Here is a 13670-nt window from a genome sequence, read left to right as displayed (position 1 = left end):
CACGGAGGGCATGCTTTTATGGCCAGTGCTGTTAAATTGACAAACTGTCATACACGTGTAGTCAGTCAGGAATTATGTTTGGCGTCTGAGCGGAAGCCCGTTAAAATTCAATCACCACCCCGTTTTAATGGCACATTCCTTTGCTCTGAGTCAAGGCACACTGGATGTGTTCTGTATTTCTCTCTCCCTTTCTGCCTCTATCTGCCTTGTTCATTTGTCTATCTATCTATCAATCTACAGTATCTATCTATCTATCTATCTATCTATCTATCTATATCTCTATTTATCTATCTATCTATCTATCAATCTACAGTATCTATCTATCTATCTATCTATATCTCTATTTATCTATCTATCTATCAATCTACAGTGTCTATCTATCTATCTATCTATCTATATCTCTATTTATCTATCTATCTATCAATCTACAGTATCTATCTATCTATCTATCTATCTATATCTCTATTTATTTATCTATCTATCTATCTATCAATCTATACCTATCTACGTACCTATCTATCTATTTACCTATCTATCTCACATATGTTATAAGATTACAATGTAGGTTATGTACATCTTAGAAGAGAACAAAGTATGTCCAAAGCATTGTCGTTATCAAAGATTTATTAAATACGCTTGATTTCATACATGTGTTCAATACATTTTCACATGTTTATTCAGTCTTCTTTGAAATAAAATGCTCTTTTATATCTTCACTCGACCTATTTCCTCAGTTTTTGTCATGCACCTGCCCAGATCAGTTGCCACCTAAACGGTGACGGTGCCGAGGTGTTGAGTGCTTGTGGAACAGAATGTCAAAGCAACAGAGTAAGAGACAGACACGCAAAGAAAGGAAGGAGAGAGAGAGAGGTTGTGTTTGGAATGTCTATACACATCAGTGGGCCTGTTTCAGAGTCTCTGTCTGAGGCACAACACAACCTCTCTCTCTCTCTCTCTCTCTCTCTCTCTCTCTTTCTTGCTTCCATCTGCTCTTCTCTTTTCATCTCCACTGCGTTGACAGCCCCTCAGCCATTCCGTTTCACCTTAGACAAAACAAAGAAGCCATCTCATGTGCCTGCCCCTCACTCATCCCACCCACACAAACAACAGATAAATAAATAGATCAATCAAAACACACATGACAAGAAGCAGACACATGACAGTCAAACCACAAAGGCAGCCCCACCCAAACAACAACACTCTCGCGTCCAAACACACACTGTCTAAACGGACATGTTGTGTGCGTAGAGTAAACACGCCCTCGCCAGAGCTTATCCCAAGATACAATTGATTAGTCATGCCTCATGAGGAAAGTGCCTGGCTGCTCAGACTGGCGACGGAGACCACATTTTTACTGAATGAGAGTGGTGTGGCTCAGGAGGAAACCATCTCACAGGTGAGATTGCTGTGTGAAATCTTCGGTGACTCAGTAATGTGACGGCAATCCATTATTGCAGAGGAAACACACAATTTCGTACGTGCATTGTATAATTATGTACACTTTAGCAGTTCCAGCCTAAACATGACGCCCATTAGTATAGTGTGCAGCTGTACTCCTGTGAAGAGGACTGAGACACAAGGCATAATCTCTGGACTAGTGTGTTTCTGTTGCCCTGCCCCAAGTCTGAGTCCAGTCAGGGTGAAAGAAATAATCTGTGTCTCACATAATTCGTATGAGTAATGTAACTCATAACTCATATTTAACTCAATAATCCATTACGTCACTTACACACATAGTTACTCACACCCCAGTCATTGTTAAATAAATCATCTGTGTCTCATATAACTCATATTATGAGTAATATAACTCATAACTGAGTAATTTAACATATATATAAATATACTATGAGTAATATAACTCATAACACAACATATTTTTGTAGTTTTAAAATGAATAATCTGTCATGTCACAGTCAGGGATGGGCAGCATTTTCGATACATGTATTTACAGTTTTTCTCAGTCGCTTTGGTACATTTCTTGAATCATCCTCGACATTTGCAAAACAGTAAGTGCATTTCTTCGTACAAATAGCAAAACACCATGGATTACCTGCAAAAGCCAGTCTCTTGCTCAAAATCCTTAGTTCATCTAGTGTCAATGAACATGTCAGTGCCATCAGAATGACGAAGTCCTTGTGTCATTGTGTACGGATACAGTTTTTCTCAGTCGCTTTGGTGCTTTTCTCAGATCAGAATGAAAATTCTCATAACTATTAGTTCAACCTCCACAAAATTTAGCCATTTGTGCACATACTAGTAGCAATTTCTCCTTCCTCTGAGCAAATTGCAAATGCTTTTGAACATGTATCAGTTGCTTTGTCATGTCAGTCAAAATGAACTATACTTATGGATGCTGAATAGTCATTCCCAATGAAACTAATAAGTCTTCATTTCATTGCTTGAGTCATTACATGCAAAATTGGTGAACTAGTTATCAAATTCTGTCACAATGCTGTAGAATTGCAAAGAGCATATACAGTAAAACTGTGAAACGTACATATTCAGTGTCTGGTACTCACTTACTGCCCTAACTACAGCAATTTGTAACTTTACCGTAGTTTTCAAATGGCTGTACAAGTACTGTATAGTGCTCTCTTGAGCGTTTTCAGGTAGTGTCACCGAGTTCTGACCTTTTTTGCATGGGAAAACACTGAGAGCATACAGTAAACTGTCGTAATGAAAACATGACAAAGCCATTTGACTATCTATAAACGATGGTGTCAAGACTTCTCATTTTGATGACACTGGCAGTTTCATTGACATGAAGACTTGCTTTTGAGGAATGGACTATCCATTTTGAGCAAGTGACGTGCTTTTGCAGGTTATCCACTAGGTTTTGCAGTTTGCACTAATTGTTTTGAGAAATGCACTAACTGCTGTGCAAATGTTAATAGTGATGTGAGAAAAGCACCAAAGTGACTGAGAAAAACTGTAATTTGCCCAGACTTGATCTGATCAGACTATGAGATTCAGGAAGATGATCCAGTGCAAGACGAGTAACGTGTAGGTTGCTCGCACAACATTTCCTCTCACACCAACCTCAAGTTTCTTGAGAACTTACAGATTTTCTCAGTCGCTTTGGTGCTTTTTTCAGATCAGAATGAAAATTCTCATAACTATTAGTTCAACCTCCACAACATTTAGTCATTTGTGCACATCATAGTAGCAATTTCTCCTTCCTCTGAACAAATTGCAAATACTTTTGGACATGTATCAGTTGCTTTCATACAATTCTCTGCTGTTTTTTAACATTATCATTTGCTTATGTCATGTCAGTCAAAATGAACTATACTTATGAATGCTGAATAGTCATTCCCCAATAAAACTAATAGTCTTCATTTCATTGCTTGAGTCATTACATACAAAATTGTTGAACTAGTTATCAAATTCTGTCACAATGCTGTAGAATTGCAAAGAGCATATACAGTAAAAAAATGTATGTATTCAGTGTCTTGTACTCACTTACTCACCTAACTACAGCAATTTGTAACTTTACTGTAGTTTTCAAATGGCTGTACAAGTACTGTATAGTGCTGTCTTGAGCATGTTCAGGTAGTGTCACCGAAGTTCTGACCTTTTTTGCATGGGAAAACACTGAGAGAGAACTGTCATAATGAAAACATGATAAAGCCATTTGACTATCTTGTTCATAAACGATGGTGTCAAGACTTCTCATTTTGATGACACTGGACAGTTTCATTGACATGAATACCTGCTTTTGAGGAATGGACTATCCATTTTGAGCAAGTGGACGTGCCTTTGCAGGTTATCCACTAGGTTTTGCAGTTTGCACTAATTGTTTTGAGAAATGCACTAACTGCTGTGCAAATGTTAATAGTGATGTGAGAAAAGCACCAAAGTGACTGAAAAAACTGTAATTTGCCCAGACTTGATCTGATCAGACTATGAGATTCAGGAAGATGATCCAGTGCAAGACGAGTAACGTGTAGGTTGCTTTCAGACAACATTTCCTCTCACACCAACCTCAAGTTTCTTGAGAACTTACAGATTTTCTCAGTCGCTTTGGTGCTTTTTTCAGATCAGAATGAAAATTCTCATAACTATTAGTTCAACCTCCACAACATTTAGTCATTTGTGCACATCATAGTAGCAATTTCTCCTTCCTCTGAACAAATTGCAAATACTTTTGGACATGTATCAGTTGCTTTCATACAATTCTCTGCTGTTTTTTAACATTATCATTTGCTTATGTCATGTCAGTCAAAATGAACTATACTTATGAATGCTGAATAGTCGTCCCCAATAAAACTAATAGTCTTCATTTCATTGCTTGAGTCATTACATACAAAATTGTTGAACTAGTTATCAAATTCTGTCACAATGCTGTAGAATTGCAAAGAGCATACAGTAAAAATGTATGTATTCAGTGTCTTGTACTCACTTACTCACCTAACTACAGCAATGTGTAACTTTACTGTAGTTTTCAAATGGCTGTACAAGTACTGTATAGTGCTGTCTTGAGCATGTTCAGGTAGTGTCACCGAAGTTCTGACCTTTTTTTTTGCATTGGAAAACACTGAGAGAACTGTCATAATGAAAACATGATAAAGCCATTTGACTATCTTGTTCATAAACGATGGTGTCAAGACTTCTCATTTTGATGACACTGACAGTTTCATTGACATGAATACCTGCTTTTGAGGAATGGACTATCCATTTTGAGCAAGTGACGTGCCTTTGCAGGTTATCCACTAGGTTTTGCAGTTTGCACTAATTGTTTTGAGAAATGCACTAACTGCTGTGCAAATGTTAATAGTGATGTGAGAAAAGCACCAAAGCGACTGAGAAAAACTGTAAATGTTTCTTGAGAACATTAATCATCCAATCGGAGCAACCGGTTATGTGCTTGCCCTGCAACATTGCTCAAAGCATTGTCCCCAAAGCAACACAATGAAAAACTCATATGTACAGTATGCCCTTTGGTGTCAATACCATTTAGTGCTTACACGGTACCCGGTTAGGTAAAAAACAAGGTCATGATTCTTCCTGATAAACAACGTTACACAGTGCAATATCAAGCAATCTGGGCATGCTGCATGCATTGACAATATTCCACTTTGTACCACTTGACAAGTTCAGTTGTGACTTTTTGAGTCCATCTGATACAGTATTTAGGCTATGAGATGTTACAGGCAGGTCAGCATAGTTGATCTGTTGACTGTTTAGTTTATGGCATATCTTGTAGGCAGAGAAAAGCTGTTGCTCTCAAACATTGTCCACTTAATCAACAGAGTCAGTGTACTAAGGCAGGACTAGATTAAATAGACAGATATGGAAGGTTTGCAAAGTGATTGTTTTAAAGATTCATTTTAAAGATTATAATTAGTATTTTCAAAATACAGTACTTTATTTTGATACATGGCATGCCTACCGTATTTTGTAGTTTATTTTGATACATTTAAAATGAGTGTATTTGATATTTTATTATGACCGATGACCGCCGCGAAGCGGTCATATAGGGATTGTCAAAGTTTTTTTTTTTTTTTTTTTTTCCCGTCATCTACTTCCTGAGATTTTGGTCAACGATACCCGGGACACTTTCGTTTCAGTTACCGGGAAATTTGGTGGGTATGTAGCCCCACTAGACTTTTACAGAAAAAATTTGTTTGGTAAAAAATGAAAATGCAATATCATTCTGCTTTAATCGCCCCTATCTTCAGTTAAGATGTTCAGAACTGCACCAAATTTTATGTGTATGATTAACCTGGCATTCTCTGGGGGTATGCCAAGTTTCGTAGAATTTCATCCATGGGGGGGTCTAAAAAAATTTAGGTTATGTGTACATTTAGTGACTGTACACTCATTGGCCTGTAGATGGCGGTGCACACATATACACATGCACACACACACAGACACGCACATACTATCGGTATCGGCAATTAGAACAGCCGATACATAACTACAAATTCAGTAGGATTAAAGGAAAGCCAAATATTCATCATCATCATCATGGCTGCATTTCCAGTATTGGCGATATGTAGTCGTTTGTCCACTAGATGGCGCATCGTTGCAGTGAGACGTAATTTTGTTGGAAGTTAAGAGGGTTGGAAAAACAATGGACGCTTCCTACAAGGACTGTAGTTTACCGCAGAGAATGTCTGCCTAAGGCCTAGGATAGGACGATTTTCACATGAAATGTAATTCCCATTTCTTCTTGAAGCCGAAATAAATCTGAGAATTTTTATCGGACATGCTTGGTTTTTACTGCAGGTACGTTAATCTTATAATATCAATAAGGACCTAGGTACAATAATGTTACCGTTAGCATTGGTTGAGTGATGGAGGCCAATTTGATTGCTTGTAGAAAACTATAAATGCGGCGGTTATACCAAGCAAATTGATAGCAGCATTGTAATTGTATCTTTCGACTGTCATCTCATTCTGGCCTAACAAGCTAAGTAGGCTAAGTTAGCCACAACGTTCCCTAACGATGGTTTTCTAATGGAAAATATACCTGAAAGATAACCTGTCTATGATGCAAACACCGGGCTGGGACATTTCTGCTTGCTAAATAGTTTAATTTCTGCTGTTGATTTGGTCACAGTCCTTGGTGGCCCTGTCAGTGCTTTGTAAAGTGTTGCATTAAGACCACAAAAAGTCTCAAAAAGCATCTGAGCTAACGTTCATTCCCAAACACCCTCTAGGCTACTTCAATAGGCCAACTCTATTTTCAAAATTAACGCAACCGTGCTGATCTACATCTAAACCAAATATTTTAGAGCACACTTTGAGAGATGTATCCAAGGCAGGGCTGTACACATAATCGTAATATTATTTGTTGCACGTGCTACAAAAATCATTCTGTGCAATGGAAGATTTACTAACGTTACGTCGTCTGATACAGTTTTGCCTATGGCTAATATGCGTGAGACTGAGGCCTAGTCCACACATACCAAACCGATCTTTTTTTCCTCCGTCTTCCCTGGAACCGTATCAAGAATATTTGCGTCCAAACGGATCCATCTCAACACGACTCAACACGTTATTTCATACCCCAGGCCTATAGGTGGCACTGTGTCTTTACAGAAATTCACCAAAACTTGCAAAACTTAGCTTTAAAACAGACAGAATAGGCTACGGTGAAATGGCTAGTGCAAGGGAAACCAGAATTGTTTGTGTGGACTGATGGTGAACTGTCAACTGTAGTCAACTGTAAAACTAATAAACTTTATTTTCACGGTTTGTGAAGGGTGCAGTCCGTCCTTTATTTGGCTAACGAGGTAGGCCTACTAATCACCTTTACTTTCTTTGGTTGTAGGATAGTCCGTGATTCACATTAGTTTTGGCTATCACCGCAAATTAGGCTACTAAACGCAAGGCTTACCCAAGTTCTAGGCTATTCTGTCGCCACATTTATAATATTGCTATAAAACCTTCGTTAGTAACAGTCAATACTTTTGCCTGCATCAAATCGTGCATTCGCATTCAGTGTGCTACCATCGGCTTAACGTGAGTTCTAAGCGTCTTTGTATGCTTATATTTGATTTCACTTGACTGTGAATGCATGTATATATGTTGTAAGACATGTAAAATAAATGAATGACACTGGCACTACGCACAAATCAATGTAGCCTAAACTTACACCGCACTTTCCTAATAACTTAAGTTCTCTCGCGTCACTGATAGTAGCTAGAATGCATAAAAAAACACCGGGAAAAACAGTGTTCAGTCCACCAAGTCATAAGCTATCGGCGCTGCGCACCATCAGTTGTGATAGTTATCTTAACGGAGTGTAATTGTAGGTAATGTCATGTATGAAAACTAGTATTGTTAGGCAATACTATAAGTGCAAGTCCAGGGCAGCTGAGGTGTGGCGATGACATCATCGATACGCAAGCAGGATGTGCGGTTTCGCTGTCTAAACGAACTCAAACGGGCTATGGTCCACACGGAGACGCTTTTTAGGTTAAACGCAGAGGTTTTGCTTCGTCTTGGCCGAGCGTCCAAACGAATCCTGTAAACGCACTGCCCGAAACCGCACTTTTCTGAAACCTGGTCCCAGAGTGGAAAAATCTGAAACCGTAGCCCAAACCGTAGTCTGTGAGATTAAAAATCATGTGTGTGTGAAGTAGCCAATCCAAACAATGACACCTTCATTATGGCTTTCATTATGGCTGCTTTAGCAACAAACCTTAAGCTACTGTGTAGTGGGTCCCATTTAGAAGTGGCTACTTCTTTCCTTGAGTCTCGGAGCTGCATGAATTTTATTACAACTTTTCGCCACGATGTGGCAGCTTAAGTCCGCTTGAGGCGTAAGCCATTGATTTCCAAAGGCAATTTTATTTGTGTCGCCAGCATAGCCTATTGACATTTTATGTTGTAAATAGGCCTACCTTATACCTGTAGCTTAGGGAAGCTAACAGCTTTCTATTAGGATCTAGTTTGTTAACAGTTACGGTTTTGTCATAACTCCCTGATGCATTTTTGCATTTAGCGTGGATACCTCAATCGGAAAATTAAACAATATCGGGCGCCTACCATGGACTAAGCTGGGTGAACCCAGCCTGATCTGCCGGCGATTTATTTTTTGATTTCTTAAAAGATTGAGCTTGGTATGGTGAAAGCCAGACTAGCCATGGACCTCAGTTACACAATGCAAGGGAACATGAATTAGCCTATATTTGCACAAACAATAACGGACAACAGCTCTTCAACTTGGCCCGTTAAAATGTGTATGAACAGTCTAGCGACGCATTTCATGAAGGCCTATTTGGACATGTCAGTTATTTGCACCACTGGTTAGATGTAAAACTGCATTTCGTTTTAGACAGCCTACTTAATTTGTGCATTGACAATAAAGTATCACATGAACTAAAGATGACAAAAATCTTATGTAGAAGAAGAAACATTCACAAAAAATCCATCCATCCAAAAATTACCTTTGTTTTTGATAGCTGTTGAAAACTGCATGGAACTGACAGAGATGTTTTTGTTTATTAATAAATAAAGAAATAAGAAATAAATAAAAATATAACATTATGCTGATACCTTCTGCTTTTCCCAAATAAAATGTAGCCTACAGGTGTAAGTGACCTTTCATCAATCCAGTTGCAATGGATGAACTCTGATGAACTGCCCTACTTATGATTGAAGACTTAAGATTTTAAAGGTTTTATAACAATGCTACAACTTTTTTGGCTATTCTACAATTCACCTTTGCAGCGCCAGTAGGCTACTTTCTGTGCAGCCGCACACACACACACAGGCATGCCAAACAAGCATACACAAAAGTTTCAAGAGTAGGGGGTGGAGTAAAAGATGGAGACAAATGTATTAGTGTGATTTATTTTCGCAGATGTACAGATGTACAGGACTGAGCGGCGGTCAAATTTTGTACCGCTATGCGGTACATCTAGTTTCAAAATAGATTTTGATGTATTTTTGCCCATCCCTGGTCACAGTGGTGGATTACTACAGAGTTATACACATTCTTTTAGACACATAAGTACATAAGGACACAGATGATCAGGTCCAAATAGCACTATATGGATTTGACACATCCCTAGTGGTTTGCGCATATACACACTCTGGGCTGATGTGGTTTTGCTGCCCGACCGCACTGTCTCAACCCAGACCAGACCCTCCAGCAGCTTGGGCCGGAAAAGACACACAGTGTTGTGGGCTGGAAACAGCTGGTCAGCAGCCAAGGAACGGAGCGGTAATCTGGGAGGGTGGAGGAGGAGAGACGACAGGATGACAGGATGGCAGGGATCAGTGCTCCCCGGCAAAGCCTGGTATTACAGAGGGGGGGGGGGAGTGGGCAGCAGCCGTCTGCAGACTGAGCTGCCGAGGCAAAGATCCCCAAGCTCTGTCCCTCACGACTCCCGTCAATAGTGAATAATAAAGAGGTAGTGGTAGTGTAGTGGCTGAGGAACCGGGCATATAGTAGCAAAGAAAAGTTGTGGGTTCGATTAACGGCTGCCACCGTTGTGTCCTAGCAAGGCACTTGGCCCTGAGTTCCTCCAGGAGGACTGGCCCTAAAACAAAGTGGTATCTGTAAGTCCATTTGGATGTAAGTGTCAGCTAAATGCATAAATAAATAATAATTATAAACAGTGTGTGCTTCTAAACTCCATGTGTGTCCGTAGCTATGACTACTCTCCAGTAGCTCTTTGCTACAGCAGTTGGCTATGCTGACCTTTGCCTCAGTTGTTAAGGAAAGGCAGTAGCCATGACAACATCAAGGATCTGGTTCTCATTTTTTAGTATATAATACATGTTTTGTTGTTGTGGTCTTCATCTATCCATGTCACTACTGATACTGTGTATTGTGAGGTTTTAGTTATCGTCGTCAAACATTTCCCCAAAAAGTGTCATGTGAAGTACACGTAATTGTGTCAAAACAATTGTAAATGGTCATCACAGATATCATTGTTAGTGTCAGCATTGTCATCCAAAATTATATTGTAATATCCCATAGTATTGCATAGTCCCACCCTCCAAATATTCCCCCAGACGTTCAGAGTCAACAGATTATTGAAGGGGCTTTGGGCAAACAAACAGGGTTTTATCCACTGGCTACTACAAAACAAAAAATAACCCATGACAACGTAATTAACTTGATGTTAATTGATGTTTTACAATGTCTCAGCCAGTAATCTACAAATAAAGTAAAGGCAAATTCACAATGACAAACCAAACATAGTCTGAGTAATAGAGAAAAGAAAATCAAAAGGCGTAATTATTTGTATGTATAGGAGCAAACTAATTTCGAAAGTTTGTGTACATTTATGTATATGCAGAATTTTTGTAAGGTAAGACCTTGATCTGAGAGGAGGCCCAGTCAAGATAAACTGGGATTATTCATGGGTGGTAAATGTGAGAGTCAAAACATATACAAGCAATTAGAGATAAAGCAACCAGGAACTGGAGGTGGTGTGTGTTTGTGTTTGTGTGTGTGTGAGTGTGTGTTTGTGTGTTTGTGTGTGTGTATGTGTGTGTGTGCATGTGTGTGTGGTGGTGGGGGGGCAGTGCTGGGCAGTGTCTGTCCCACAGAAATGACGGCGCCACTGCCGTTTAACAATCAAAGATGGGGGGCGGGAGCGAGCGAGGAAGTCTCTCCCCAAAAATACAGGTGTTTGGTACAATCAAAGTGCAGCTTGCAGAAATGACTAGGTTTGAAGTTGAAAGAGCAGGCAGAGGAGAACAAGAAGGGGTGGATTTGGTGGGGTGAATGAGTGTCTGCATGTGCATACGTGCATGTGTGTGTGTGTGTGTGTGTTTGCATCTTCAACATGAGTTCCTCTTATGGGATTGTTAAACACTTAACAAGAGTAGAGGAAGCCAGGCAGTGTCCTTTTTGTTTACTTTACTTACCTGATCCAGTCTCTTACAGACGGGAAGTTAGTTCTCACATGGGGTAGTCCCCTCTGGTAGTCCCTCTTAAGTCTGCATCTAAAGGGGGGGGGGGGTCGTCACTTTCACAGCATCATAGCTTTAGAAAAACTATAACATATAACATTATGTTACATAAACAATGATGTGGTTGTGTTTACCATTCATAGATTTTAGCAGTGCACTGATAGTCTTCCCATTTTTAAAGAAGTAGGTGCGCTGCTGAGCTGTGAAGAGATCTTATCATTTCAATGAGGGGTAACGTTACTGAAAGACATACAAACAAATAGCTATAGCCTTCATTGTTCCAAAAAGAATACTTTCAATGGACATGGACAGATAAAATCTTTGTTAACTCAAGATGGTATTCACAAATAAATAAATGTAGACTTACCGCCTGCTTCATGTAGGTTACATACAAACACACATGGCTGGGGAAAAGAAATCATCAGTGTCAAAATATTTATTGTTATTTACTTCATGGATAGATTTGTCTGGGAGTCTTACAGTAAAACCTGACAGCCTATTACGATATTTGGGGATATCCATATTGCAAATGGCTTCGTTTCATCAAATGCTGTCCCCTTGAGGGGTTATACTTTCAATTGCATGTTGCAACCAGCTGAAAGCTACAAAACAATTTGCTCCTGTTGTCAGATTGTCATGAAGACTTGTCAGGCAGCTCCTTCCAAGAACTGCTCTGACTTGACTAAACAACGGATCCAATTCCATGAGGCATCTGCTCTCACCATTGTCCTGCAGTGCCAATATTCTTATCAGCAATATTGCCAAGTGCCACTGCAATCACACAAATTGAAAAGAAAAAAAAAAGTCTAATAAGCAACATCGATTAAAACCATTTTTCATAATTTGTTAGTCCCTCTGGTTATGATTGTAAACCGAGCAGTAATTAAATGTTATTAAAGAGTCTGTTTCTGGTTGAGGAACATTTTATCCACAAGGTAACATGCCTGCCTGGCTTCAGGGAGCGCAGGGTAAATACCATTTAGGCAAGGTGTGTGGTCTGGTTGCTCCCGGCCGAGGGAGGCAGGACGAGCCCACAAGGATCATACGCAGACACTCACTCCAGTGCCTGTTCGACGCCATGTTGATCTGGTTCACAAGATATTTGACTTCCTTTTTGACTGTGTGTGTGTGTGTGTGTGTGTGTGTGTACTTATTTGAGCAGTAATATGAAAAGTGTCTACAGACAGTATAGTCCCAATACTTTTAATAGGGAAATCTATATGACACTAGTAATAACATCGCTTTATCATATTCATTTACAAGAGGGTTACTGCGACTCATACAATTTTAGTTGGCAACAGATATCATCTGGAAACTTCTGGAAAGTAACAGATTCTAAAATCGTTTGAGAGACAATGAAGAACTACAAGGCCATATCTCAATGAATGTGATGCTATGGAGGAAGGCAAAGGGAAGAGATTTATTTATTTTCCCTCCTGTCTGCCTGTGGACTCTATTTGTCAGTTGATTTGAGGTTGCTGTACCAACATGCCACGACAGGAAAGGAATTGAATGAGCAAGGGGAGAAAAATAAAACTTCAGTTCGTACGCAGATTATCAACACAAACTGACATTTCCCCAATCGTCATCTTCTCTTCATAGCAGTAAACCACAGATAGAGCTTCATGAATTAAGAAAAGATCAGATGTAGCATGGTGGTGAGTCATACTATGAACGCTGTATGTCTACTTGAACGCTGTATGTCTACCCAGCTACCAATAAAAGCTTCATCAAGTATCATGTCATGTGGCAAAATTATTATAAAGTGATAAAGTTTACTGATATGGACTAATGGACTAACATCAGTTGAGAAATGTTAACATGCAGAACTAGTATATGATTTTAATAGGGGTTTTAAGGTTAGAAATACATCTTTTGGATAGAAATATACTCTGACAAGATGCCAGGTAAAGATTAAAGGAAATGTCTTGAAAAATGTCTGGAACATTAAATGGGACATTAAATCATTAAGTACCTGACCACAAAAATCAATTATCCTTTGAACTGCAAACCTATCTGGCTGTTTTAGAAAATGCCTTTATTACATTTTGTGAAATCAAAGCAAAAGCTTGGAAACTGAATGTGAGGAGAAAAAATAATGACAACAAGCTCTCATAATTGAACACTCATTGCTGTTCTTACGGCAAATGTGGCAGAAATGTGACAAAGAACTCAAGCAGAGTATAGAGCCCGGTTCTGCTCAACACGAGAAGGCTTTCATGTGAAATGCATGGACTCATTAAGCAAGCACTATATTCATTGACCACTTTTAAAACATTTATGAACCG

Source organism: Alosa alosa, chromosome 7 (assembly GCF_017589495.1).
Source record: "Alosa alosa isolate M-15738 ecotype Scorff River chromosome 7, AALO_Geno_1.1, whole genome shotgun sequence".
Lineage (NCBI taxonomy): Eukaryota > Metazoa > Chordata > Actinopteri > Clupeiformes > Clupeidae > Alosa > Alosa alosa.
Note: the sequence above shows the minus strand (reverse complement) of the source record.